Source organism: Natator depressus, chromosome 10 (assembly GCF_965152275.1).
Source record: "Natator depressus isolate rNatDep1 chromosome 10, rNatDep2.hap1, whole genome shotgun sequence".
Taxonomy (NCBI): Eukaryota; Metazoa; Chordata; order Testudines; family Cheloniidae; genus Natator; species Natator depressus.
In genome coordinates, this window is record NC_134243.1 from 82,741,217 (window position 1) to 82,768,968 (window position 27,752).

Sequence of the window (27,752 nt, forward strand, 5' to 3'; positions counted from 1 at the left end):
CTCACTCTTTCTTTCATAAGGTCTAATGAGGAGTCCTCTGTCCCCTCTACTCGTCCTGCTTTGGGACTTGAATTTTTCTCTTAATTTGGTTCATTTCAGATCTCACTCGCAGTTCCCCTGCTTCTCGGACACATATATTTTGTTTCAATGCATGGAAGAGAAGCATCTTCCTTACCTAATATTCCCCCCCCCAAGTTATGTTAATTATCAGCTCTGTATTGATATCAAATTTTGAAGCCACCTTGCTGTCATGCAGTTACCTCTCCTGCGAGTTGTCCCTGAAGTAATGCCCCCACTGTCTCTGCTATCTTGCTAGTAGGTTAATGTTGTGACAGGGTCGGGCCAGATGGTTACAGGAGAATGATAGAAGGCAGATATATTAGCCCCAGGTTAAGTAGGTCCCTTTTCCCTGGGTAAGGTAACAGGGAAGGTTCCAGAACAATCACAAACTTTCTGGAAACAATTAAGGCAGACAGGCTAATTAGAACACCTGCAGCCAATCCAAGAAGCTGCTAGAATCAATTAAGGCAGGCTAATCAGGGCACCTGGGTTTAAAAAGGAGCTCACTTCAGTTTGTGGTGCATGTGTGAGGAGCTGGGAGCAAGAGGTGCTAGGAGCTGAGAGTGAGAACACATACTGTTGGAGGACCGAGGAGTACAAGGATTATCAGACACCAGGAGGAAGGTCCTATGGTGAGGATAAAGAAGGTGCTGGGAGGAGGCCATGGGGAAGTAGCCCAGGGAGTTGTAGCTGTCACACAGCTGTTACAGGAGCCACTGTAGACAGCTGCAATCCACAGGGCCCTGGGCTGGAACCCGGAGTAGAGGGCGGGCCCGGGTTCCCCCCATCCCTCCATCCCCCCAACTCCCTACTTGATACCGGAGGAGTTGAACTGGACTGTGGGTTCCACCAGGGGGGAAGGTCTCTGGCCTGTTCCCCAATCCACTAGGTGGATCAGCAGAGACTGCGGGGATTGTTCTTCTTCCTTTCCCCATGCTGGCCAGTGATGAGGCTAACTGAGTGAACGGCAGATTTGAGCCACGAAAGTGGCCAAACTGAGGGCTGCCATGAACCTCTGAGGCGAGAAAATCCACCAATAAGCGCAAGACCCAACAAGGCAGAGGAAGAACTTTGTCACAATGTCAATTACTTATTTTAAGCCAGTGGCTTTCTAGTACAAGCACTTTCGATTGGCATTTCCCAGTCCATCCATATTTCTGTCTTTGAGGACGATTACGCCAGCACACGGCACCAGCATTTCACCCATCACGCCCTTCACATCAGTTTGCTCACTCAGATGGTTACTGGACTTCGACCATGGCTGCTGCATACGTGACATGACCTAGTTAGGAACTTCAGGCAGGCAGTGCAAATAATAGAGAGATGTTTCACTTTCTTCCTGATGTTCATTTCGGAGATCAGACCGATCAATCTGAGGAGTCCTTCTCCCTGGGGTGCACAGCCGTAACGCCCAGGGCAAAGGGGTGTTGTTATTGATTTCTGGCGATGCCCGTAGGCTGGTGGGCACTTTGGGCCTGAAAGCCGAGTTTCCTGTCTATGTTTATTGGTAATAACAAAATGCAGCTGGTAAAGCTAGAGTCCTGAATAGACTCCCTTCTGGTCTCCAGCGCATGGTAGGCTGGACAAATACACTACGCCATATTCTTACCTGCATCCAAGGTCCTGGAGCATAAGCTGCAGAACCCTGGCCCAAGTGAGAGCTCACATTTAACGCTGCTGTGGTAAGGAGCCCCAGGGACCCTGCCCGCCCTGCACCCTGCCTAGCACACTTCTGACATGCCTCCTTCCTCCCTTCCTGCCAGGGGGAGGGAAAGCAGCTGGCCCAGGAGACAGCTCTGCAGCCTCCACCAGCTCTACCCGGCAGCGAGCTTCCCAGCATGAGGAGAGCACTTACAGGCTGCTGTCACTCCGCCTGCCATGGGACAATCCAGACCATTGTGTGCACACCCAGGGCTGGGGTCTCCTCTCAGCCCAGCAGAACTTCACTCACTTCAGTGCTTTACATTGATCCAGGAGAGACGGGAGAATCAGGGCTCCCGGAAGTGGTGGGTACCAGGAGAGCAGCCACTTACTGCCCGCGAGGGTAACCCTAGAAATGCTCATGCGACTGCAGCACTGGAGAACAGGGCTATTGGGTTCAATGCGAGATATGAAAAAGAGATTCACTGGCCCTTTAAAAGGCCCTGCTGCAAACACCCGCCTCCTGAAAAGCTCCCCAGCAGCGATGAACAAATCGAGGGCACTCAGGGGTGTCTCTCCGCACCCAGCCTTTTGAGGTTCACCCACAGCTACCCAGCACCTCAATTCGTACCCGCACTGGGGAGAGAAGACTCAGGCTTGAGGCGACTTTGTTTCTCAGGTGTGTATGCGCTCACTGCCCTGAGTGACTGAGCAGCTCCTCGTGCTGCAATCAATGCACTGAGTGCTAGATTCCAAGGCTGGAAGCGAGCGTCCTCTGACCTGAGCCCCTGCTGACCGCAGCCCAGAGACGGTCTGCCAGGGGATCCTGCTTCAAGCCCGTACTTTTCGCTTGAGCTGGAGCAGATCTTTAAGCTGGACATGAGATTTTGATTTAAAAACTTCAGATGGCATTGAGTCCCTTCCCTTCTGACCTCATTGTTCCAGTGGTTAATACCCACACCGTTAAAAACCTGCACCTAATTTGTAGTCTGAATTTGTCTAGCTTCAGCTTCCAACCACTGGATTTTGTTATAGTTTTGTCGGCTAGCCTGAAGAGCCGGCTAGTATCAAATTTCTGTTCCCCATGTAGATACTCTCAGCCTGTGATCAAGTTGCCTCTTAACCTCCATGTTAAACTGAATAGATTGAGTTTACTTAGCTTCTCGCTGTAAGGCAAGTTTTCCAGACCTCAAATCATTCTTGTAGCTCTTTTCTGATCCCTCTCTAATTTATCAATTTCCTTTTACTAAAAGTGTGGACACCAGAGCTAGACACCGTATCCAGTAATGATCTCACTGATGCATAGACAGAGCTAATGCGACCTCCCTACCCCTACCTGATACCCCTCTGTTTTTACATCCAAGAATTGCATTAGCTCTCAGCCACTGCATCACTCAGAGCTTATGTTCACTTGGTTATTCATGAGGATCCCCAAGTCCTATTCTATGTTACTGCTTTCCAAAGTACATTCCTTATCGTATACGTGTGACCTACATTCTTTGTCCCCTGATGGATTCTGATCTTGCACTTCAGTGTATCCAAATGCGTTTTGTTCCAGTGTGCCCTGCTCCCAGGAGATCCAGATTGCTCTGTAGAATTGACTTGACCTTATTGGTATTTAGCAAACCACCAATTTTTGTGTCATCTGCAAACTTTACCGGCAGCGATTTTCCATTTCCTTCCAGATCATCGATAAAGACATTGGATTGCACTGAACCAAGAACAGCTCCCTGCGGGACCTCAGTAGACACACCCTAATTGTAACTGGGGAATCATCATCCAATTAGTTTTGAGATCTATCAATTAGCCAGTTTTTAATCCATCTAATTAATGCACTGACTTTGTAGAGTGTTAATTTCATAGTTTTGTAAGCAGTGCTGTAATTCATCAGGCCAGCCAGGACAGAGGAAGTTGAAATGGCTTCAAGGGGGGTTTCCAGCCTCTTTGACTCACCTTAAATATAAGCCTGAAAAGCATGAAAAATAGAGCTTGCACACAGGAATTGCCACCCCTTTGCTCGGGTGGTTGCTGCAGGGCCCAATGGGTAAGGAGCCGGGTGAAGGGAAAAGCATGCCTAGCACAAACCAGAAAAGCACGTGGCTTGGTCTAATCTCCAGCCAGCCCACCCTGGCTCTTACCAGCACTATGCAATACTCCCACACTACTTTCTTGAGCTCTCCGTTGATGTAGCTCAGTGCACCTGGTGGCCAAGCACTAACTGACATTAATTAGCCTTCAGTGATCATTAGTTTGGCTTTCCCCTGTTCCACTTGTAAGTCTCTGAAACTTTTGCTTGCCCATTTTGTGTGATCTGAGCTAGTTATCCCCTGGCAATAGAGAAGGAGCCCTTCCCTAGGGAGTTAGACCAGATTTGTAAAGATATTTTAGACTCCTAAAGATGCAGCGAGGCACCCAAACACCTCCAAAAATCAAGCCCTTAACTCCGTGTCCGTGCCTCTGAGCTGGTCTCAGACAGCCACGAGGAATAGCCCCAGGTCTTGTAATGCTGAATGCCAGTCCAAATGTCATACTCCTTTCTTAGGGACCTGGTCCCTGGTTCTCCGTCCACACTGATGCATTAACCTGAAACCTCTCACAAAGATCATTACTGAGGAGAGGACCTGGCAGCTGGCTTCCCATTGCATTTTACATCTTGGCTAGCAATGTGAGATCACATACTAATAAATACCAGCCAAGCTTCCCCCAGGAAGGGAAGATTTCTGCAGGCTCTGGGAACAGCCGGCATTTCAAGCAGGGCAGCAAGGAAGTGTTGACAATGTCGGTACGGACTGACCCAGAGCTACAACACGCTCTTCCAGCCCACGACAGCGAGAAACCTGCTTGGCAAATAGCTGACTAAAGCTGAAGGACTGTTTTGGCAACCTCTACCCTAGCTACAGCTATAAAAATCTACAGCGTTGGAGCGAACGTGCAGTTCTGGGATAATGCTTAGAAAGAAAAGACAGCTTGGCTCTAGGGGCTTCAACTCTGTTTTCAAAATAGCTCATAAATCATTCACTGTGATATCCATACCTCCTACGACGAGTCCCTTGAGCCCCATGCTCCTTTGAAGATTTGAGAAAGCATCGCTAGTTTAGAGGAGCACAGGAAAGATAGCATTGCTGTTATTTGTATTATGGTAGGGCCCCAATCAAGAGCAGGGCACCACTGTGTTAGGGGCTGTACAAACCCATCCGTGTCCTAAAGAGACTACACAGCACAGACGAGAGACACAGGGGTCTGTGGTGCAAGCAGAGCAAGCAGCATGCCGGTTGCATGGAAGTCCCAAAATTCCTTTTTGTTTAGATAGGGTTTGGGGTGGGGCTTTGTCTCTTTTACATGAACTGTATCTTCGTGCAAGGGGGGAGGGAAGGGAAGACAGGAAGGAAACACGGCAAGGCAGGAAAGAATGTGGAGAAGATGGAGGGACATGGTCTGGGCTTTCGGGCAGCCAGCTCCCTGGCAACTCCCAGGGTTTGTCGATATTGGGTACCACGGGTGTGTCCCCATTGTTTTTGCTATTTGCCATTTGTGCCTGGGCCAGAGGTAAGCCGGGTGCATGGAGAGAGAATGTGTATAATGTCGATTGGACACAGCAGCAAAGAGAGGAAGGACTGGCGGAGGATGGAGGAATGTACGAGTGTGGCACTGGGTGGTGTGTTGGACACAACACATATGCTCAGAGAGCGGGTCATCTCTCTAAATAACTGACAGGATGTCGCTGCTGGGGGAAAGGAGAATGGAAAGAAGGGGTCTGAGGAGCAGGGAAGAGGAAGGGTGGGAGGTATCCTAGCGAACAGGTGAGGAGAGGACATGCTTGGACAGGGGCACCAGAGGAGAAGGTTTGGGAGCTCAGGAGCCAGGAGGAAGTAAGGGCCTGGGCAGAAGCAGGAATGGAAGCACGAGGAGCCAGAACAAGGGCGTGGTGTGTGACCAGCTGCAAGGGGCAGCAGGCCGGGACAGAGCTGCCCAGAGCCTTGGAAGCAAAGAGAAGAGTTCTGAACTGGATGCACTCCAGGGACTAGTGCAGGGCTGTGTGGGGTCTTGCACGCTCCATGGGACTGACTCGCCCACTCCAGCTGCTCCTGCCTAACATAGCGTGTTGCCCTCTGTACCTCTCTGTGCGACACTAATTCAAACCCCGTGTGCCCCACGTCCTGGAATTACCGGAAACCATGACTTGACCATTGGCTATTTGCGGCGGTACCGCTCTGTGTGCCTTTGCCGTAGCGGTTTCATCACATCCACAAAAGAAAGAGACGAACCACAGTTGGTTCATGAGCCATCAGGCCACAACACTGAAAATATCCAACGTCTGTATTGTGCAGCTCTGAACCCCTAGGGTGTCCCCGCAAGGTCCCAGAATCAGAGATGTGAAAGAATAAAGGAGGTATTTAATGGGGACAAGCAATGGCTTCATCAGAGGCCATACAGAGCAAGATCCAAACAATGGAGGCAACATAGTGAAACACAGACAGAACGGACGGTGGAAAATAGAGTTCTGGTAGATGACTTGCCACCATTGCGTTCTCTTTTGGCTCAGATAAGGGTTTACTGGTGTGTAGCACGGTGGGCACTCACCGCTGCGGCGCCTCCTGCTGGTCATCTGGGAACTAGCTCAGTTCCAGCCTCGGAGCGCCTCCTGCTGGCCAGAGTCTTCCTACCAGTGCCTGATTCCTCCTGACCTCCACCACTTATAGCACTTCCAGCCCTGTGTCCCCCCCAGATCCTGGTGCCCCGTACCTTGGGGTGCTGCCCCACAGCAGTGCCCCCACACTCTGGGTCTTCCTTCCCCAGGGAACCCAGTCCCCTAAGCCCACCTCGCCTCAGTGACCCACTGCCAGTCCTTATCTAGCCCCTTCCCTCAGGGGCAAACTGCAGTCTGTAATGGACACTCATCATCGGCCGGGGGGTTGGATTTGCGGCCTTTCCAGCCCCAGCTGCCTCCCTGCAGCCCTAGTACCTCCCCTGGCCTTTAGCAAGGCCTCGGCCTGGGGACCCACCAGGCCAGCGCTACTCAGCCCTGCTCTGTCCCAGGTACCCTGCTTGCTCTCCCAGGCAGCCTGGTCCTCTCTGCCTCTCAGCTGGAGCAAGAGTCTCTCACTCCCTCAGCCTGCCCTTTTATCAGGGTCAGCTGTGGCCGAATTGGGTGCAGCCACACCTGCGGCTGTTCACCCAACCAGCCTCCCCTGGCTGCTTTTAACCCCTTTCTAGCCGGAGCGGGGTGACCGCCCCCCTATGTGGTGCAACAGCAGCCATGGGATAGCAGCTGTAGGAAGAATGAGCCAAAGGGGCCGTTGACTTCCAGGCATTCGAAACAGAACCTTGGACACCAATCACCTCATTTCTCCCTGAACTCCTTCCGCCGGCAAACCAAGGGAAAGGCAGGAAAAAATCAAGGTTAGGAGGTGCCTTAACGAAGCAGGTGTAAGTGTAAGTCTACTCAACACGATCAGGGTCTGAGAAAGGAAGAGGAAAATCACTCAAATGATGGATTAGAGGTTTCAAGTATCTGGAGCAGCTGTATGAACATTCTGAGTCCATGAAAGTTTAAAATATAAATTTTTTTCATCCCTGCAGGGTAAATGTTTTATATTAATGCATGCTGCAGCACTTCAGCCATTATTATTTAATACATGATTTAATTTAAAAAACCTAAACATCAAACAGTCATTTTAAGTCTTATATTTCCTGTGGCTTAGGTGGTCAGGATGAGAACTGCTGTTCATCTCTTCCTTGCTTATGACTATATGGGAGTAACAAAGCCAGTGTATGGGTGGGTACAGGAGTTGTCCTCTAAGGCTGACCCACCTGGAAAATCCAGATTTCGGCAGTCTCCATGCCAGTGTTATTCTTACTGCATAGATTGTTATGAACTGACCGGCATGAAAACAATCTGAAGCTACAGTAAGCAGGCGTTCCTGGGCTGAGAAACGGCAGGAAAAATCCTGTATAAAGGCATAAGATGTTGCCTTGCAGTGAAATAAGTGAGTTTCAAATGTCAGGCTTGCTGGGTTTTGCTGCATATAAAAACAATCCTTCCAAGCAGTCTAAGATGTGTCAAATGTTGGGTTTGGTCTCTTGGTTCCAGTTGACTCCAGTAAATGGATGAGCATGCCTTCGAAACGATGCTGGAAAGGAAAAGCGGCGATTGGCATTACTGGTTGTACAAGTAAATAGAACAGATTTCCTCTCATCAGCATGTCAGTGTCTTCATTTTCTTAGTTTCAAAACCGGCTTGATGCCAAACATGATTCATTCAGTTGGTCTCGGTGTGTACGTGTGGTGAAGAGAAACAGTAGGAATGTTTCAGAGCCAGGGAAATCTAACCATGATCTGTGTGTTTCTGCACCTCAGTAAATTAAACCACTTTTTTAAAAAAAGAGAAAGGGTCGAGTGTTGGGCAAAAGTTTTCTGACAAAACTGTTTTTCTATGGAAAAACCAGGTTTTTGATTAAATGAAATTTTTCATAATCTTTCTGTAGAAAATTTTGACTCTTCATAAAAAAGAACATTAAAAATTTGAAAAATTACATCTGAAAAAAAAAAAAGGAAATACCTCTGCAGTACCTCATCGGACTTGTAGTTCTGGGGCCTCATGTCCCTAATCTCCTCTATGGGTTGGGTTCCCCCGTTGGACTACAAGTCAGCATGATGCAGTGCGGGATCCATTAAGGCCAGGAGTACAATATTTAGATCTCCAGGATGGGTCACCCAAGGTCTACTATGGAGAAATGTCAACAAAGCAACATAAAACAGGGTCTAGAAAGTAAAGTGACTCCACTCACTTAGCCAGAACATCAGCTTATCCAATCAACAATATTAACTAATCACAAGTATCAAGAACATCTAGGATCCAAAAAGACACACATGCAAGCACAGAAACGTCCTTTCGGCCTGACCTTCCATGGCCTAGCCTCTGGGGGCCTTGTTGTGTGACTGCTCGGCTAATTGCTGTCATTTTTGGTAACCGGAGGAGGAGAAGTCTGCCTCCCTCCAGGCTGCCTGCTGGCAAACTGTCCCTGATCACCTGAAGCTGACAAACTGGACTGGGGATGAACAGCATGGTGTAAGGTTTAGAAGACGGGAGCCATTCTGAAATAGAAAGCCTGCTTCGGTAGAACCTTCTCCCCTTATGCAAAGTAGAGAAGATGAGCTTTCGAGCTACAAGATAAAGGGCTTGTCTAGCTATTCTGACATAAGATGACATAAGAGGGCATGAATTTAAAGCGCAGTAACTATTCCGGAATAAGAGTGTCCACACAGGGAACCATTCCAGTCAGACTTTGTGTGTAGACAAGCCCCAAGTGAGCAGCAAAACATCTTTAAAGCCTTTCTTGTGATGTGCAGCGGGGACAGCTGGTGTGGCAGAAAGGTTCCCTGACCGCTTTCCAAGTGCTAGTGTTTCCACCTGGTGGGACCACATTGAAGTTGGCTGCCAACACCAGGTCAATGAGCTGCTTAGCCATTTCTAGCACTGACAAACAATGCTCTGTACTCAACTATGCAACTACTGATCTGATTAGAGTCAGGCCTCAGGGGAGGAAACCACAAAGACTGCCTGTAATTATGGTCCATTCAGGTTTAAACACATTAATGGGGCATGGTAAGGTGTGAATGCCTAGCATGGTGGACCACAAAACTGAGTGACTGGGCAACAAAATGGCAGATGAAATGCAATGTTGATAAATGCAAAGTCATGAACTCTGGAAAACACAATCCCAGCTATACATAAGAAATGATGGGGTCTAAATTAGCTGTTACCACTCAAGAAAGAGATCTTGGAGTCAGTGTGGATAGTTCTCTGAAAACATTCACTCAATGTGCAGCGGCAGGCAAAAAAGCGAACAGAATGTTGGGAACCATTAAGAAAGGGATCGATAATAAGAAAGAAAATATCATGTTGTCTCTATATAAATCCATGGTACGCCCTTATCTTGAATACTGTGTGCAGTTCTGGTTGCCCCCATCTCAAAAAAGATATATTAGAATTGGAAAAGCTAGAGAAGGGCAATAAAAATTACTAATGGGATGGAACAGCTTCCATATGAGGGAGATTAATAAGACTGGGACTTTTCAGCTTGGAAAAGAGACGACTAAGGGGGGATATGATAGAGGTCTATAAAATCAGGACTGGGGTGGAGAAAATTAGTAAGTATTATTTACCCCTTCACATAACACAAGAATCAGCAGTCACCTAAAGAAATTAACAGACAGCAGATTTAAAACTAACAAAAGGAGGTATTTCTTCACACAATGCAGTGTCAGTCAATCTGTGGAACTCATTGCCAGGGGATGTTGTGAAGGCCAAAACAGTAAAAGGGTTGAAAAAAGGAATTACAAAGTTCCCGGAGAATAGGTCCATCAATGGCTCTTAGCCAAGATGGTCAGGGACGCAACCCCATCCTCTGGATGTCTCTAAACCTCTGACTGCCAGAAGCTGGGACTGGACAACAGGGGATGGATCACTCAATAACTGTCCTGTTCTGATCATTCCCTCTGAAGCATCTGGCATGAGCCACTGTCTGAAGACAGGATATTGGGTTAGATGGACCCTTGCTCTGACCCCAGCGTATGTTCTCCATGCACAGCACTATGGATCTTAACATTCCCACCAAGCCATAGCAGGGACAGAGGCAGCTGGGTACAGCATAACCTGTTATAACCTCAGCTCTCAGCATTCAATGCTGAGAGCGAATACTCTCAATGGCACTGCTTAATGAGAAGATTCATGGAGCCCAGCAGCACCAGAAGGAACATCCCACAAATGGGAGTCTGTAGAGACCTCCTTGGAGAAGTTTAACTGAAGGTTGTATTTGGGCCATTATGAGGGATACAGTTTATTGCAGAGTACCAAATATCATGGAAATACATATTGCATTTTGCAATGGTGATAATATATTTAGTCCGCCTTTGCCACAAGATGACTACCATAAATTCAGAATAACATTTTGCATTACATTTACATTTGCTAATTTAGCAAAGGCGCTGTCAAAGCCACTTACTTCAGAATGTTGACTGTTGTCATAGAAGCTTGTTAGCAAGTTGTCAGAGCAGGTATCATTGTTGAATCTGAATAACAGATCAGGTGTCAATTGCTGTGGAGCGGTTTGGTTTTGGGATGGATTGAGAAATTCAGCTGAAGGAGAAGGAACTGTGTCTGTGATAGGAATTTTATGAGCTCTGTATGCCAGTATTCTATGAGTGGCTTTGCCATTTCATTGTGCAATTTCCTGAGGAAAGCAGCTAATTTAGGAGTTACCTGAAATCTAAAACATATAGGCAGCAAGAACAATAGGCTACTTCAAAATCCTTGATGCTTGCTCCCACTTAAAAACAGACTAGGGCTAAGGGGCTTCATTTTTAGAGCAACACTGGCTTAAGTGGACTGTCTTTACTCAGTGACAATGGCAGGCTGCACCATTTCAGAGTGAACCTGGTTCTAACGCTCTCCCGGCATCATCTGTGTGATAAAGGAGGTTCTGAAGCTGAGCAAACTGCCTCAGCCTGTTGCGGACACAGTTTGATGGGTGTATCACCAACATGCTCGCGGGCACTGCATCCCTGGATACGCTGCTTCCGGGCATAGTATCAACGACATGAAACTAGAACTTCCACATGGATCTAGCAGAACTAGGGGTTCAGAGAAGTGTGATGAGAATGATCAAGGGCCTGGGGAAACTCTACTGTAAAGAGAGGTTGAAGAGACTGGATTGTTGCTCTAGAGAGGAGACCACTAAGAGGGGATGCAATAGAAGTCTGTATAATAGCAACTGGTCTAGAGAACAGAGATCAGGAATGGCCGTTTTCCTGTCGTAGAACACAGGGGAACCCTCAGAGACACTAAAAGTGGGAAATTCACAACCAGTGAAAGGAAACACTTTTTCACACAGCCCGTAATGCGACGGTGGAACTCACCACGTGTGACAGGGTGCGGACAACAGCAGCTGTCTGGGCACTCTGCTCACCAATTAAATCACCCAGGAGCAAACCTGGAGGGTAACGTTGGGCCTAACTGGTCTCTGGGGGATGGGCTGGAGAGAGCTACAAGGCTAATTTACCCATTAGCCCAGTAAGTACAAAAGGCAGAGGAAGGAAATGCTTTGACGTTGACATTGACCCGACCCTTGAGAGTTGGAGCCAGGAGAGATCTCTCAGGGGGAAGCTACTTTCTGTTCAACCCCTCCCAGGGCTGAGTGACCTGGGGAGGTAAATACAGAGCTGCACAAAGTTTATAAGGCTGCTGGGGAGAACAGTGTAAATAAATTGCACCAGGTGTTTGACCAGACAAAGGTCTCCCAGTGTTTGTGACTAGGAAAGACAGAAGTGGGACAATGCCCTGTCACACGGCCTTAGGAAGTCCTTGAGGCCAAGAACTTAACAAGAACCAAGAAGGGACTGAACATTCATGTGGGTAACAAGAACATCCAGAGTTCTAATAGCTAATGGGAACAAGCGATATTCAGGGCTTCTGCTTCAGGGCTTCAGCCAGACTCTGTCTATCAGACGCCAGGCTGAGACCTCATGTGGGAGCAGATTATCCCCATCTGCTCTTGTGGGATTCTTGGGTGCTGCCACAGTCAGAGACCAGACCCCAGGCGAGATGGACCTTGGGACCCATCCAAATGGGCAACTCCTCTGTCTCTGTTGGATAGAATGGCTGATACTTGGCTTGAAATCAGACCCACCTGATTCAGTGCATTTGCACTTTCCCAGGGCCCGGCTGAGACTGGGTTGCAGATGAGTGATGACCTTGTGTTGGTGGGAAGAATACAGAACCACCCCAATCAATGGGTTCCAGTGAAAATCTAAGCCACAGCCCTTGTACAATCTGCTCCAAAGTAAACCAGGGAGCTCTGGCACCTGCCTCAAAGCGGAACACACAGTTTCACTGTTTTAGCATCTAGACGGCTAAGCTCTGTAGTTCTGTGCCATTGGGATCGGAGCCAGAACCTTTCAGGGTGAGCAGCAGATGCCCTATTCCTAGAGACTTCTAAAAATAGACTTTAAAACATACTATAGCTGATGATCCTGCACTGGTGTGGGGCATATCCTGCTCCATCCTCCATGGGTGCAGAGGACCCTGGTGTGGCAAAAGGATACAATGTGTATATGAATTCCCCAGGCCTTTCCCCAGTGCAGTGGGGTACGTGGGACTGTATAGGCTGCTTCATTCGTTAGGCTTGAGCAGTGGCCTGGGAACAGCTCCACTGACACCATATCCTGGGAGTGAGATTTCCACAGAGCTCCCCAGCAGCCAGCTAAGTCGCTTGGGTTGGGCACTGGAGAGAGCGCTTTGTCTTCTTGCTTATGTGAGAAAAGAACTGGTGCTGTCAGCAGTTCCAGCTGATTTCAGTGACGTCAATAAATACAATTTTCAAAATCAGTTACCAAAAATATACAATCCACACCAGCGATTCATTCCCTAGTACCAGCTTGGGACCAGAGCCATGAAATACAAACAGTACCTGATAGAGTTTCCGAAAGGTATTGGAGAGGGTGGTGATAGTAATGCAGGCCTGGCATTAAGGTGAACGATGCACAATTTGCATGTCTGATATGTAAAACAATGGAGGCATTTATCAAGTAACCTGTAATTTGTTTACTCGTGTCCCAGGTCTTTAGAAGCGGGAGCACATCGATGTTAGAGAAAGAACAGTATTGTGTAAACAACGCCTAACACTGAGAATCAGACTAACAACAGCGTTAGATATTTTTGAAACCTACCAACAATAAGGCATAAATACTTTTAGTATCAAAAGTCAGATACTTTTAGTGACAGGTTTCAGAGTAACAGCCGTGTTAGTCTGTATTCGCAAAAAGAAAAGGAGAACTTGTGGCATCTTAGAGACTAACCAATTTATTTGAGCATAAGCTTTCGTGAGCTACAGCTCACTTCATCGGATGCAAGTGATTTTAGTGATTTACTCATGAATCGCTCTGAAAATGCAATACAACTTGCATCCCTCAGATGGCAGCATAATTTATTTAACTGTGATCAAACGAAAACTACTGTCCAAGCAAAGAATAAACCAGCGCTTGTAGCAGGGCTCCTCAGCTTAGATTTGCTAATGAAATTAGTGCTACTTGCGGTTGTCAACGAGTGTGATAGCCATTCAAAGATTTTACATATCAAATCAACGTTCTGTCTTCTCCCTTGCTGTATGTATCATTTCCAAATACCTGTACAGTACTCTAATTTCCTTATCCTTCTCTAACCTTACCTAACAATCCCAGCACTGTTACATTCTCTATTCAAATGTGTACATTGCTTCAATCTATTTAAACTGGCATTTTCCGTTCTTTCTTTCCAGCAATCTCTGTGGCTTAGTACTTTTCACCTTGAACCTTGCGGTGAATTTTCCCTGGAAGGAAATTTCTTTGCTAAATTCTTCCATGGATTTTTAACATACTGATTTTAGTTTGCTTTGCAAATACATTCAGGAGTAAAAAGGGGGTCCACATCTTGACTTCACCTGTGCCTATCACAGCATGCCATGTCAGCATATTCCATGTAAACGCATGGACTGAAGAACTCCTCTGCAAGTATCTTAACGTAGTGCAGATCTCATTAGCTTTTCACCCATGGCAGAGACAAGTAAGCCCTAGACTGGAAGTCTGATGGGGACAAAAGATGTTAGCAATGCCAAATACAATAATAATTCCTTGGGTAACATTAAAATACCTCAACCATGTATTGGGTTTACACTTAACAGTACACTGATTGCATGTTTAATACCATGGGACTAGTAAAATATATGTATTAAGGTTTAACCTCTCCTGGAAGTCAGAAATCTCCTGTGTAGATTGAAATAAGTTTGGGCAATAACATTATTCGGGCCTGATGCTCAGAGGTGCCAACGACCGGCAGCTCTCATTGACCTCCACTGCAGGGGTGGCCCTGCCCCCCCGGAAATCAGGCCCGTAGCAGATCGTTATTTGCAGTCTTTATCCCACTAAGTCTAAGTTGCTCTTGCAGGTAAGACGCTAAAGGCAACACCTAGGCTGCAGGGCTGCAACTCCCGCTGGGGCAGGCAAGGGAAGAGAAGCAGAGCAGGGGCTGCTAAGTCTCTGTCCCATCCAGCAAGCACAAGGCAGGATAGCTCAGGCAGGTCCGGGGGTGGGGAGGGGGTGGAGGGGAATCGCTCTACAGTGCTTCTTGCTGCTGCTCCATAAAGAATCAGGTGCACCACAGCCCAATGCCAGCCACACCCAGCAGCACAGGGGACCGGGGTCCCAAGGCTGCCCATGACGTCTGACGGGGTGACCAATCCCCCTGGGGCCAATGGAGCAGGGGGGTGTCTCACCCGGGCCACCCTGTATCCTGCTCTGCTCCTACCTGTGAGCGCTAAGGGGGAAAGGAAGAGGTCTCCTGCATTGGTGAGAGACCTACCCATGGTGGTGAGTCCGGGGCAAGACGTGAGGCGACCCTGTGTGGTGACAGTAGGCGGTAGGTAGCAGAGGGTGTGTTAGTGAGTCTGGGAGCTAGACGCACAGAGAACCACAGGGTCTGTCCGCATAGAATCATAGAATATCAGGGTTGGAAGGGACCTCAGGAGGTCATCTAGTCCAACCCCCAATCCAGCAGCCTCGATAAAGAATCCTTTGTATATCCATCAAACCTCAGACCTGCCTCTTCTGTATTAGGAGACACACCCGGGCTCTCTCCTCTGTGAGTACACCCGTCTGAGACAGGCCAAAGCTCTGCTCTCGACTCAAAGTCTGGCTATTTATATATGCATTGCGCCAGCAACTCCTGCCAATCCATCCAGCCTACGGGCATTCTGAACAAGGATTTTAAATGCTTCTTTTCATAGATAAAAAAAACCCGTCTGGAGATGCGAAGGCGAACGTGTACCCAATACAGCGGTGTCACATAGTCACTCCGCGGCACGCCACGCTGGCAGAACGGAAATCCCGCCATCAGCAGGAGCTCAGCACCATCTCCTGCCCGCACAGCTCTGTCGACACCCCTCCAACAGGAGCCTGTGCCGGCACTTCGTTTCCCAGACATCTTTAACGGGGACAGACTCCACGCCAGCAAAGTGCACCAAGAAATCTCAAGCTGGTTTTCCTAATTAAACTGTCTCGATGACATTAATGCCCCATCCCCATTAGCATGCTAGCCAGCTCTGAAGCCTGCAGAAGGTGAATTATTTACGTAAGAGTGATCTACTGGAAACAGCACAGAAATGCGGCTTCTTCCCGTTTATTGCTTTGATTTGGGAAAGTGAGAGTCCAGCTGCCTAGGCAGCACCTCCATTGTGCTAATGTTTAAATCTAGACCGGGCAGCCTGAGTATTTTGGCAAGTCCATGCACCTTGTAATACAAACTTTACCCTTCTGAAGCCACATCCAAAGTCAAACCGAATGTCTGGAGCCTGAGACGAGATGTGCTTTATCCTCACCACTAAAAGGCGTTCGTGCCGGGCTGATACCCCTGGAATACGTATCTATGGAAAAAGGACAGTCAAGGTAGCAGAAATTCTGGACCCCCTGCTCCAGGGCTCCCATGTTCCAGGAGCCTGCACAGAGCATGGCTGTTTCGGAGGAGCTATTCAGGTAAAGGAGCAGTTCCTAGCCTTGGGAAGGGAGGCCTCTCGGGCTGGAAGGAACATGAGCTGTGTGGCCGGAGGCTGGGGAAGGAAGGAGGCCGGCACCGCCACTCAGGCACACATTCTCTCTGCCCGCTGTGACCACAGACAGCGGTACGAGGACACAGGCATCTACCTGCAATCACTGCTCGGAGTCAGTGTGACTCTGCAAAGCCGAGACTCACCCACAGGCTCCCTGGAACAACAGAAAACTTAGCCAGGCAGGGGCAGGGGCTAGAAACGTACCAAGAGCACAGAGACCCAGGCCACAGGAACTGGGCTGAACAGGTCACAAGAGTCAAAAGATTGAGGAAAATTAGAAAGAAAATAGCAAATTCATTTCCCCCCTATTTTTCAGACAGAATCATAGAAATGTGGGGCTGGAAGGGACCTTGAGAGGTCATCAGGTCCAGCCCCATGTGCTGGAACAGGACTAAGCAACCCCAACCCTCCTTGCCAAGTTTTCGAGCCCGGGCTCCTGCCTGAGCAGGAACATCGACACGGCTACTTCTGGCCCCATAGCGTGAGCCCCGTGAGCCCAAGTCAGGTGACGCAGGCTCTGAGACTCCCTGCCATGGGGGTGTCTCTTGCAGTGTAGAGGAGACACGCGGGTGCTTGCGCCCAGGAGACTCCCCCGTGGCATGGTAACGAGGACGCGGATCCAGTGCAGCATCACCTAGGGCTGTTTCTGCTCTGGAAGCAGGTAGAAGAGCACAGTGCCTGGTGACTGTGTGAATGGGGGACCTGGTCGCTGCCCGGCTTGCGTCCACACGGGGAATGTCTTGAAGCCGGGCTGTTGGGCCCTGGTGGAATGGGCAGTCGCTCTGCCAGAAGGATGTGCTCCAGCAGCTTTGTAACAAGCTAGGCTGCATCCAGAAATCCACCTTCATCGCCTCTGCGTCACACCTGGCTGCCGCTAGATTCTCTTGGCGAAGGAGATAAAGAGCCCAGGAAAGCCCTGGAAGATCTTGTTCTGCTGAGGTAGAAAGCAAGAGCCCGCCTCAATTCCAGGGTCTAGAGGCAAGTCTCCTTCCTCCCCTCCCCTTCTGGCCAAAGTTATGGCTACAAGGAACAAAGCTTTGAAAGGTACGTGGAGGCGTGAACAGCCACCCACAAGTTCAAACAGAGGGTTCCTTAAAACATGGAGAACCAGATTACGGTCCAGGGTGGGTGGGATCCTTGACATGAGGAAACAGATCAGTCAAACCCTTAATGAACTGGCTGTGGCAGGATGAGCAAAAACAGAAAATCCTTTGGCTGGAGGATGAAAGGCTGTAATGGCTCAGTACTGACCCTTGTGTTTTAAATCCAGCTGCCCATGAGGAGAGATTCAGAGGCGGGCATAGCGTGATGGGTACGCCACCCTCGGAAGCACCTCCACTTCTGCAGATAGGTTTTCCTAGTGCCTGGTTTCCCACTGCCCAGGAGTCCGGACTGAACTGTGGGAGAGCTGCTCAATTCTACACCTGGGAGCCATGCCCTGAGGGGCAGAGAAGAGCAACTGGGATGAGTGATGGCAACCAAATCCCATGTCAGGAGATGTGCTATGAGAGGAAAGGGACGAAGCGCTTGCAGAGAGGGACAAAACCCTGCCTTGGCCAGGATGCTGCTATTAGGATAGTGACCGCTCACTCTTGATTCAGTTTGTTTAGGGCCCAGCAGTCTGTGATTGCTCCATCATCTCGGTTACAGGTGTCTAGATCCTGAGGCATGGCCGCGTCGTCCTGGAACCCTTGAGGGAGTGGAGGGAGCTGTCAGTGTTGCTACTGAAAGCTCCAAAAGGAAGTTTCTCCCCAGCATTCTGGACTCCCGGGGGAAGCTGGAGGATCAGCGCATGGTGATGGCGTTTGCCTAGAGTGTGAGGCTGTGTCTGCAGCATTGAGGAAGGCCGGAAGGGAAGCCGCCACACCCATCTGGCCTTCTGAAATGAGAGCTTGAAACTGCTGCCTTTGGTGTTGTGGCAGGTGGCCAATAAAATGTGTGAACTTTGCGTAATTTGTTTAATCATATTTTGCCATCAAGGCCTGATAGTTCGCAACCCTAAACTGGAGAGCAGCTTGAGCTCCTTGTCCAAGGGAGTCGATTTGGTGAGAACTTGTTGATTCTTCTTGCTGACATGTCCAATGCCAAGGAGTTGCGGGGGGAGGAGAGCCCCTTAGCCAGTAAATAATATTTTTGTTGGCCTCGTGTAGGTGGGCAGGATGGTGGCAGGTGACTGCCACTCAGTATGGGCTGATGGCAGTAAAGCCCTCTTAATAGGTCAGGCAACCTTGCACTGGGGGCAGAATGTCCATCAGGCTATGTTGAGTTTCCTGGACTTCCTTCCGTGGGATTTGGAGGGATCCAGCTAAGTCTAAGTCATCAGCATCTCCTCCTCCACCTCTGGCTCTTTCTCCTCCAGGGTTTCCTGCCGGTGGAAGGTCCCTGCAGTATCAGTGGCTGTTGAGATACTGGTGGCTGCTGATACAACAGGGTCTCTTATAAGAGGGCACCCTCTACTACTGGTCACTATAAGGACCCCAAGGGTTCCAGAAGACCCACTGTGGGTGCATAAGGGAAAGGTCCCCAGGCATTTTCCTGCCAAGGTGATGTGGAGGCCTGCGGGATTCTGAGATCTTCTGCAGAGGAGGATTTTACAGACAGGAGGTGGAAATGTCCAAATTAGAGGAGGTATCCTCTCCCATGTCCAAAGCATGAACTCCAGGCATCCGTACCAGGGGTCGTACTGGTACCAGAGGCTGAGGAGGGGCTGGCAGTTGGGTCAGTACTGGCAGTGAGCTCTTGGGCTGGATGCAGTACGAGAGATAAGGGTACAGCTCCAAAAGGTGCAGCAGTACTGGGGTAGAGTCTTCATCGGTGCCCCTGGTAGCTGTGACTGGAGGGGAGCCATACCAGAGCCTTCAAAGAAGGCTGCTTAGAGTCCTTCTACCTGGATAAGTCTCTGTGTCTGGTGGCACCTGCTTCTGGTACCAGCAGTGGTGCCTCATGGTGCCGTTTGCTAGAAGACTGGTCCATGCAAGTTGTGCCAGAAGTGTTCTTGCTGCATACTGGCATGGTACCGGGACCCACAGACACCTCAGCGGTGCCCACACTGGGACACAAAGTCTCCTTGGTTCCAGTCCTGAGAGGGGACTGACTTTCTCCTCCTGTTGGAGTCTCTTGCCCTGTTTAAATGCCCATTGTCTATGGAAGTCACTGGTGCAGCCTGAGAGACTGAGGTTGACGTACACGGGGGAGAGTCGGATCCTCCAAGCCTCCAGGAGCGCTCCGTCAGGAGGAGCTTCAAGCTATCCTCCCCCAGCTTGTGAGATCTGCTTTTATATCTGGAGCGGACCTTGTGCTCGATGGGATGCTGGACTCTCTGAGGCAGGGGAGGCGCTGAAATGCATGTCACTGAGGGGACAGACCTGTAGTGGGCCTGGCAGGCTATGAAACCTGGGGTCGTTGACATTACCCAAGCAGGGAGGCTGCACGCAACGATGGCTGAGGGCAGAAGGCCCTCGTCGCCCCTAAAAAAGGCCTGGGGGGAGCCACCCTGAATGAACACACCTGAAAGTAAATAAATAAAATAACAAACAGGAATAAACCAAAACAAAATACTTCGAAAACTAGCAACAGACACTGAAATGCTCCATCTCGAGCTGAGGGCAGCTGAGAAGGAATTGTGGGCGGAGGGTTGGTGGGTCTACCCCTCCCTATACACCCTCGCATCTGAGAACAGGGATGTGTAGGGTGTAAGCATGGACCTGTGGGCAACTAACATCTCTGACTGAGAGTGCACAGATCCTAGTGCGTACACATCCTCTGGAGCACCAGTAGGGCGCGCACACACACACACACACACAACCCAGCAAGAAGCTGGTAGGAAATTCTGAGCATTCGGCCAGGCTGCCCCGTCCTCTTCCAAAGCCTTGTCCATAAGTCCTACAAAAGCTGGATTCTGTTTTTGTTTGTTTCCAACAGGCCAAAGGATGATCTCTGCCCCCAGCTAGCTGGGGGGGGCTGCCTTGAGGAGAACTCCTCAGCCCAGCTGAGCACAAGGAAGCCGTGATGAGATGTGGGATTTTACATTTAAAACCTGCATAACATTAAAAACTCCCCCTGGCATAACCCAGAGGCCCAGTGTGATTGATCTAGGGGGCGGATGCTTGTCCATGGGGAGTTCTGGAGAAGACTCATCTCTTGTCATACCTCACTTTAGGAAGTCCATTGTGATTAATGACATTATTATAATGACGACTCTGGTGAACCATTTTGGACAGACACAGCTGAAAGGCCATTCACTGCCAGCTTTTCAAGGAGGTCACCCCCCCATGGGCCACTTATTTTGGGAGCTGAACGCTTGAAAATCCATCACCGTCTGGCTATCTTGAGTTCCATCCCTTTAATTATTCTATTTTACCCATTTTAAAGGCCTGTTTGAACCAATCTGGAGCTAAATTGGGGCTGGTTCCTGCTCCCAGTTAAGTCACTTTGGCTTCAGCAGGTGCAGATCAGACAATCTTTCTGTCTATTTAGATACTTCTGTGGCCCCCGTCTCCAGTCTCTAGGTACCTCCCAGACTGTAATGCACTGACCCTCACGCTCCCCCGCGAGGCAGGGCAGGGCTATTGTCCCCGCCATACAGATGGGGAACTGAGGCTATGTGACTGGCCAAAGCTCAGACAGGAAATCTGTCGTGGAGTAGACAGGGATGTGAACGCACCCCCTCCCCCCGAGTGCTTCACCAGCACCCTAACTCCAGACCTAGCCTCTGTTTGCAGCGTCAGCACATTAACTGAATGGGAGTCCAGGGTCAAACGTTTCTGGTCACCCCTGTTACCAAGACTGGCCAATTAGAAGTGACATGCCATTGGTATGAAATATACAGAGCTTGCCTCATCTCCCGCTGCTCTTCCTACTCACAGAAACCTTCATTTCTTAGGCAGACTGTAACTGTGTGTGTGGGGGGGGGGGTGTACAAGCCAGGGGTGCAATTTATTACACTGGTGTAAATCCAGAATAACTCCCCTGGAGTCAGTGCAGTTACACCAGTGTCTTGGAGACAAGAACCAGGCCCAAGGCTCACTGACTCATGACTGATCTCACAGGATGATGGTAATTTTGGTGTTGGGTTGTAATATTAACTAGGACAGTGGTTTGATCTAGGTGTTAGGGGAGGACTGACTGGATAATTGATAACCCAGAGTTGTGCCTCTCTGTCTTTTATCTCCCCCCCCGCCCCCCCCCCCATCTCATTGTCATATTCCTGGACATCCTGTGAGATACTGGAGGATTTTTTCCAGAACGCATTCGGACTGAACACAGACACCAGAACAGAGCAAACCAAAGAGATCCTTCAGAACCCCAGTCAGAGCCGGGAACACTTGCCACGTTTCAATTGTCTGCCAATAGCGCTTTGGCTGGCAACACTAAATCGGAGACATGGAGTTGCTACGAGCTGCATGCTATGCTTGACAATACACAGGAACCCTGCGTAGCCTCAATTACCTGATCCTCACTTACCTCCAGTTCCCCATCCTCTGAAACAAGGTCACGTCCCCATCTATTGTGTCTACTGAAATTCCCTCCAGTACCCAAACCCTTGATTAAACCAGCTCATCCATCATCCCCCTGCAGAAGGAGGCAGTGCTGGGATCGCAGACAGGCCAGCAGCGCACAAGCGACCAGGAAGTCTGGGTCTCTTATCTGTGCTCCTCAGCACGGAGCGCCTTGTTCTGGGCCGCCTCTGACTACACCAGACGTTATTGTCTCCTTTCCTGGCAAATAACTGATCCCTGTTAACTCTGTACTCTACCCAGCGCAGGCTCCAGTTCCGTTACCCTGAGCAGATCGAGAGTAACTCCAGTGAGGGCCGGTTTGTGAGAGCAGAACTGGCCCCCCTGTTTCTAAAATATCACCTCCTCTCCCAGCGTGCTGAACCAAAGCCATTGATCAATCCGGCTTGAGCCCGCTAAAGGAGATGACAACAACCCCAGCCCTGGCAGCCACAGTCACACCAGGTTTCGCCTGATATGTCCAGTGAAGGTTTAGCAGAGACACAAACGCAGCCTGAATAAATGAGCCACAGCCCGCAATACCTGGAACAACCAATGGGGAAATTACTCGCAAAGGGGCCCATGGATCAGACACTTGCTCCATTCGGACAGTTTAGCCTTTGATCTGCACTTTGTAAGCTGAGTTACAATTAAAGAATGAATTTATTGCTCCAACTTCTAACCATTATTAAACATCAAACCCATCTGCGTTATGGGGTACTGGGGGTAGGAGGTGGGGTGGGGGCAGGTATCCAAAAAGATAAGGTTCTGTTGAAATCTGCACTGAAAGCAGGAAGAAAATCCCTCTGTTTCACACCGCGGTCATCTCCAGATTTAGCAGAACAACATCATGGAATAACTGAGGTTTCCATGCTTTTTTAAAAGAAAAATATTGAACTTCTGCAGAGAGAACCTTTGCAGTTGCTCCCCTAGGAATGCTGCCCTGTTTCCCCATAGCTCTATAGGTTTCTCTAGCTATAGAACTGCCGTCCCCCCAAACCCCTCTTACATGCATGCGCACGCACTCATTGATATCAGAAATGTTATCGGCTAGAGTTGAACGGGTAACTTGAAACACATGCCAGGTGATCCCCTTATTCAGAAAAGCTGGACTGAGCTACACCAAGCAAAACTGAGGAACTGCTCAGATCAGAACAGGGCTCCCTCTCGCCACGCCTCTGACAGCGGCCAGCACCAGACGCATTTATGGAAAAACCTGCTCACAGGTGAAATTCCTTCTTGATCCCCAGCAGCTGATTTGTGCCTTGAAACATGAGGCTTATTATTCCTGCTAAGAAACTGTTGTTTATAATCCCTGATGTACCTGCAACCATCCTCATTATCAATATAAACTTTCTATCCTTTTTGTGACTCCTATTATGCTCTTGGCTTCAATTATTTCTTGTGGCAGTGAGTCCCACAGATTAATTATATATGATGTAAACACCTTTTGCCAGTTTTAAATTGTTGCCATTCAGCTTCATTCCCGATCCCTTTGTTCTTTCTTGTATTACAGCACAGCACCAACAGAAGTGTCCAGTGTAACTTCTAGGTAACGTCCGTGGTTTTGTATCCCTCTACCCTGTTTCCTTCTTGTTTACCTCCTCTTTGAACTAAACAGTCTCCAGCTTTTCACTGTCCTCGTTCAGGAGTCTCTCCCTTCAGACCTCCAATAACCTGGGCCATCTGTCTCTGGCCCCCTTCTCCGGATGCTGCATCTGGCCTTAGGACACTGAAAGCGAAATGTCAGGAAAAGCGGCCAGTCGAAAGAGAACCTTGATGTGTGTGAGATGCACTGAACCACCCCCACGGACAGCTTGTTCAAGGCTGGGCTCTTTTCTGCAGCTGCTTTGTAATGTAAGTTGTGAATATAAAACAAAGAAAATCATGATCTAATTAGCAGCCTTTAGCTACTGCATTGAATTAGCAAAAAAGAACGAAAGTGGGTTTAATTAAATCAATTGCTAGAACAGAATTTTGATTAAGTGATGTAGTGCATTAAATTGTAAATCCTGGATGGTAAAGTGACAATTAAAATAGCACAAATGCCTGACAAATTAATTTATTTTTTTGAAAACAAACATGCTGCCTCGTATTGAAAATTAATGTGCCTTAGAGTAAAGGAGGAGACAGGAAGCACTTGCGTGTCTCCGGGGGCCGTGAGCCTGAATTCTGGGCTCACTCTGCATATTAAACTACATGACCCAAGCCCCCAAATGACAATAAAGCACTGCTCAGTGTCACAGCGCTAGCTACTGTGCTCTGAATAATCCTTCCAGCCTCTGCATTAAACCTTCTAAACTAAACTCATTAATAACTTGCTCCTGTCACGGCATGTGGGCCCAATTATGTCAATTCCCAAGGCAGCCAAGTTTGACTTGTAACATTTCTTTTCTAACCTCCAGAAACATGCTGGCTACACACGAACTGTCCCTCGCTTGGGGCAGGAGCTTTCCCTAAGGATGGGCCCCTAGGATGGTACAGAGGGTGTTCAGAGCTGGCACTCGCCAACCTGGCTCCAAGGGGTCCCCACTGCTTCACACAGCAGGTCCGCTGGACGGCGTGAGCCCGAGGATCACACAGCCGTACTGAGGGGAAAGGGGAATCCAGGGGAGCTGTACAAGTTACATTAGCCCTCCCTGAAGTCCTGGAGCTGCCGTGCATGGGTTGGGCCCCAGACAGCTTCTGGGCACCCAGCATAACTGGGGGGTAGGTTCTTACACTGGCTCCGAATGTGTCAGCATGGAGGGGAGTGGGCTGCGGGAGGGGCAACTGGATCCCGTGTATTTGGATCCAGCAGTCAGGAAGAGCTGCATAGAAAGTGCAGGGGGGCAGCACGTCAGCCCTCCAAACTGCTCCATTTGGGATGAATTCCTGCTCCTTGGGATCCATACACAGAGCCTGTCACCCAGGCTGAGCATCAGGTCCCCCACGTTCCCCTGATCAGCTCCTCAGTGCGTGATGGGATCACAAGAGCAGGTTGTTTCCTGACCTCCTTTGCTCAGTATTTCTCCTCTGCTGAAGGTGTGACAGCTCACTTGCTTTGCCGTTCCCTCATCCTTCCCGGCCCCTGTCCTCAGTGTCTGTCTCATCCTCTGGTTGCCTCTTGTCAGGACCTAGACTGGGAGCTCTTCCTCCTTTTCAGTGTGTCTCTGTACAGCTCCCAGCGCAACACAGGGCAGGCCTGAGCCCCGACAGGGGTCCTTTGTGCTACTGTAATATAAATAATACAGAGGCAGTACAGTACTGGACAGGACCCTGGCCTGGGACTCGAAGGACCTGCATTCTCCTCCTGGCTCTGCCACTGCCATGCGGGCTGACCTTGGGCAAGTCTCTTCATCTTGCTCCCCATTCTGGGAGCTCAGGATAATGATACTGACCTCTTCTGCCAAGTGCTATACCAGAGCTAGCTCTGTGGATCAGTAAGAGCAAGAAAATCTGAAAATGAGGAAACAATTTTAAAATAATTTTCTTCTGTCTGGTAATGAGATAACACGCTATTGCCAGTCCTGGGACCTGAGGATCTTTCCAAGCGCAGCATCTGCAGGGAGCTTAGATACTAAATTTCTACTCAGGAATTTACCCATAAAATGACATAAAGATGTGACCAAAATATTTTCAGAAATTACATGCATTGAACGAAAACACATCCATGTTCATTGGCACCAAAATGTGTATTTTTGAATTCCCAAAGTTTGACACATTTTGATGATGTTTCTAGATCTAGTTACCATGGTGACTTGCATTCGTTTCCCAGTCACTGCATTAATCCATTCCCCAGGAGATCTCACGATGGGCTACGATACTATAAAACTGAGCCAAATTCATCCCTGGTTTAATAGCACTGATGTGAGGGAAATCACCCCACGCACAAGTCTGAGCCATTATTTCGAGATGAAACCACATTGAGCACTATTGTGGCAACTGATGGGGGGTGGCGCACATCAGTGGAATTGCATTAAAATCCAGTAGCAATGCCGTCGGTGTGTTTTATGCATTGTTCATCTCTACCACAGATTCAGTCATGTGGCCTGCTTTGGAGGACCTGGGACTGCTGACCGATGGATCACATAAATCAAGTGAAGCCAGGAATGAATGGCACAGAGAATCAATAGTAGAAATAACTTCTCAGAATAATGCTTGGTCTGTTGTTTATTCATATTGTTGTATGTATTCAGTATTCAAAATCTGAGCTGTGTGGATTGGACAGTTGTCACGTTTCATTTTTGTTTTCCAGTTGGATGAGCCAAACTCCTAAAATCAGACAAGTGGTGGTGATTATGAATTCTGCAATCTTTGCACAAAATTCCCTTTATCTGGAGAATGTTTCCGCAGGCCTGCTGGTTTGCTGCTATAATGTGGAACCCAAACTCAGCCAAAGTGAAAGCAAACACATTTCAACATTCCCTGCTCCAACTGTCAGAATGGGAATTCTCTCTTGTCTGTCCTCTGCATTCTGCCCACCAGGTACTATGGTCCTTGAGAATTCATGACCCAGACAGCATGGTTGGAACTTTCCTCCCACTATTCTAATGCCTAAATTGACTTGCCATGGCTCAGCGTGACGAGATTAGTCACATTGCTTTCTCTCTTGACTGCATGTTTCCCAGTCTGACTGAATCTTAGTGCACAAGTACCCATGCCCTTCAGTGTCCCTCTGCCTTTTGTACTCAATCCATAAAGAACGCACATGATTTACTCTGCCTATACTCTAAAAGAAAAGGAGTACTTGTGGCACCTGTGACGATGTGACGCAGCAGGGAGGGGGGAGTGTTGACCTGGGAATGTGCCCTGGGGACGGGAGACCTGAGAGCCTGTCACCTGAGCCAGGAGGGGGAGGGGGAGGTGACACCTCTGCCCAGGAATGTGGATGGAGGCTGCAGCAGGGAACCTGCTCGGTGGGTTTAGTTTCAGTTTGGGGCTGGGTGGAGGAAGACAGGGAACCCCAGGGCTGGGGTCTAAGCTCCCTGCTCCCCCAGAAGGACTTCACTGAGGGGTCCTGGGGGTACCCACAAGCTCTGTTTTGGACTGTGTTCCTGTTGTCCAATAAACCTTCTGTTTTACTGGCTGGCTGAGAGTCTCAGTGAATCCCAGGAAGAGGGGTGCAGGGCCTGGACTCCCCCACACTCCGTGACAACTGGTGGCAGCGGTGGGATCTACTGCACCCCGTGAACGGCGCTTCCTGCAGTAAGTGACTGGGGAACAGTAAAACGAAGGGGGATTGACGGGGACCAGGTGTGCTGAAGATTCAGAGAGAGACGGTTCCAGGGGGCGGTTAACCCCTGGGAGTGTGTGACCAGAGAGAAGGACTTTTGCAGTAACAGGGTCCCCCGGGGGATTGCAGCGAGCGGTCCCAGGGGCGGAGGAGTCTGCAGCTCGACCCTGGCAAAGAGGTGGTGACCTCAAGAAGGACTGGCACACTAGGGGCTTTTCCTGGAAACCGTGGACAGCTGCCCGGCCTGCGAGTGGCCAGCCGGGAGATGTACGCTAAACGCCTTAAGAGCGACCTGGTGGAGCTGTGCAGGCAGAGGGGGCTGCGCGTCGGGAGGTCCACCAAGGAACAGCTGATTGCCCAGCTGGAGGAGAGGGATCGCTTGGATGACCCGATCCCTGTCCCTGAGGGAAGCCGCCCGGCGGATGCAACGTGGGCCCTGGGGCCTGACCAGGCTGGGAGGGGTCAGACTGCTGCCCAGGACACCCCGAGACCCTTCCTACCTATGCCTGGGGGAGGGGTTGTGGGAAGCCCAGCGAATACCGAGGGCCCCCTGACCCCAGCAGCCAGCAGGGGATCCTCCCAGCGGAGCTCCCCATCCCTGGAGCGGATGCGGCTGGAATGGGAGAGGGAGAGGAAAATGAGGGAGCTGGAGGATCATGAAAAACAACGTCAACATGAGGAGAAACAACGTCAACATGAGCAGGA

The 27,752-nt window shown here is 49.4% G+C and overlaps 1 long non-coding RNA gene across 1 annotated transcript in view; it reads left to right on the forward strand.

Moving 5' to 3' along the window:
* Positions 1–15,604, forward strand: part of LOC141994599 (uncharacterized) — a 29,281-nt gene extending 13,677 nt beyond the window's left edge. Inside the window, exon 3 of the long non-coding RNA XR_012641182.1 lies at positions 15,519–15,604. This is a non-coding gene — a long non-coding RNA (uncharacterized LOC141994599). The remainder of the gene's footprint in view (positions 1–15,518) is intronic.
* The last annotated feature ends 12,148 nt before the right edge of the window (positions 15,605–27,752 follow it).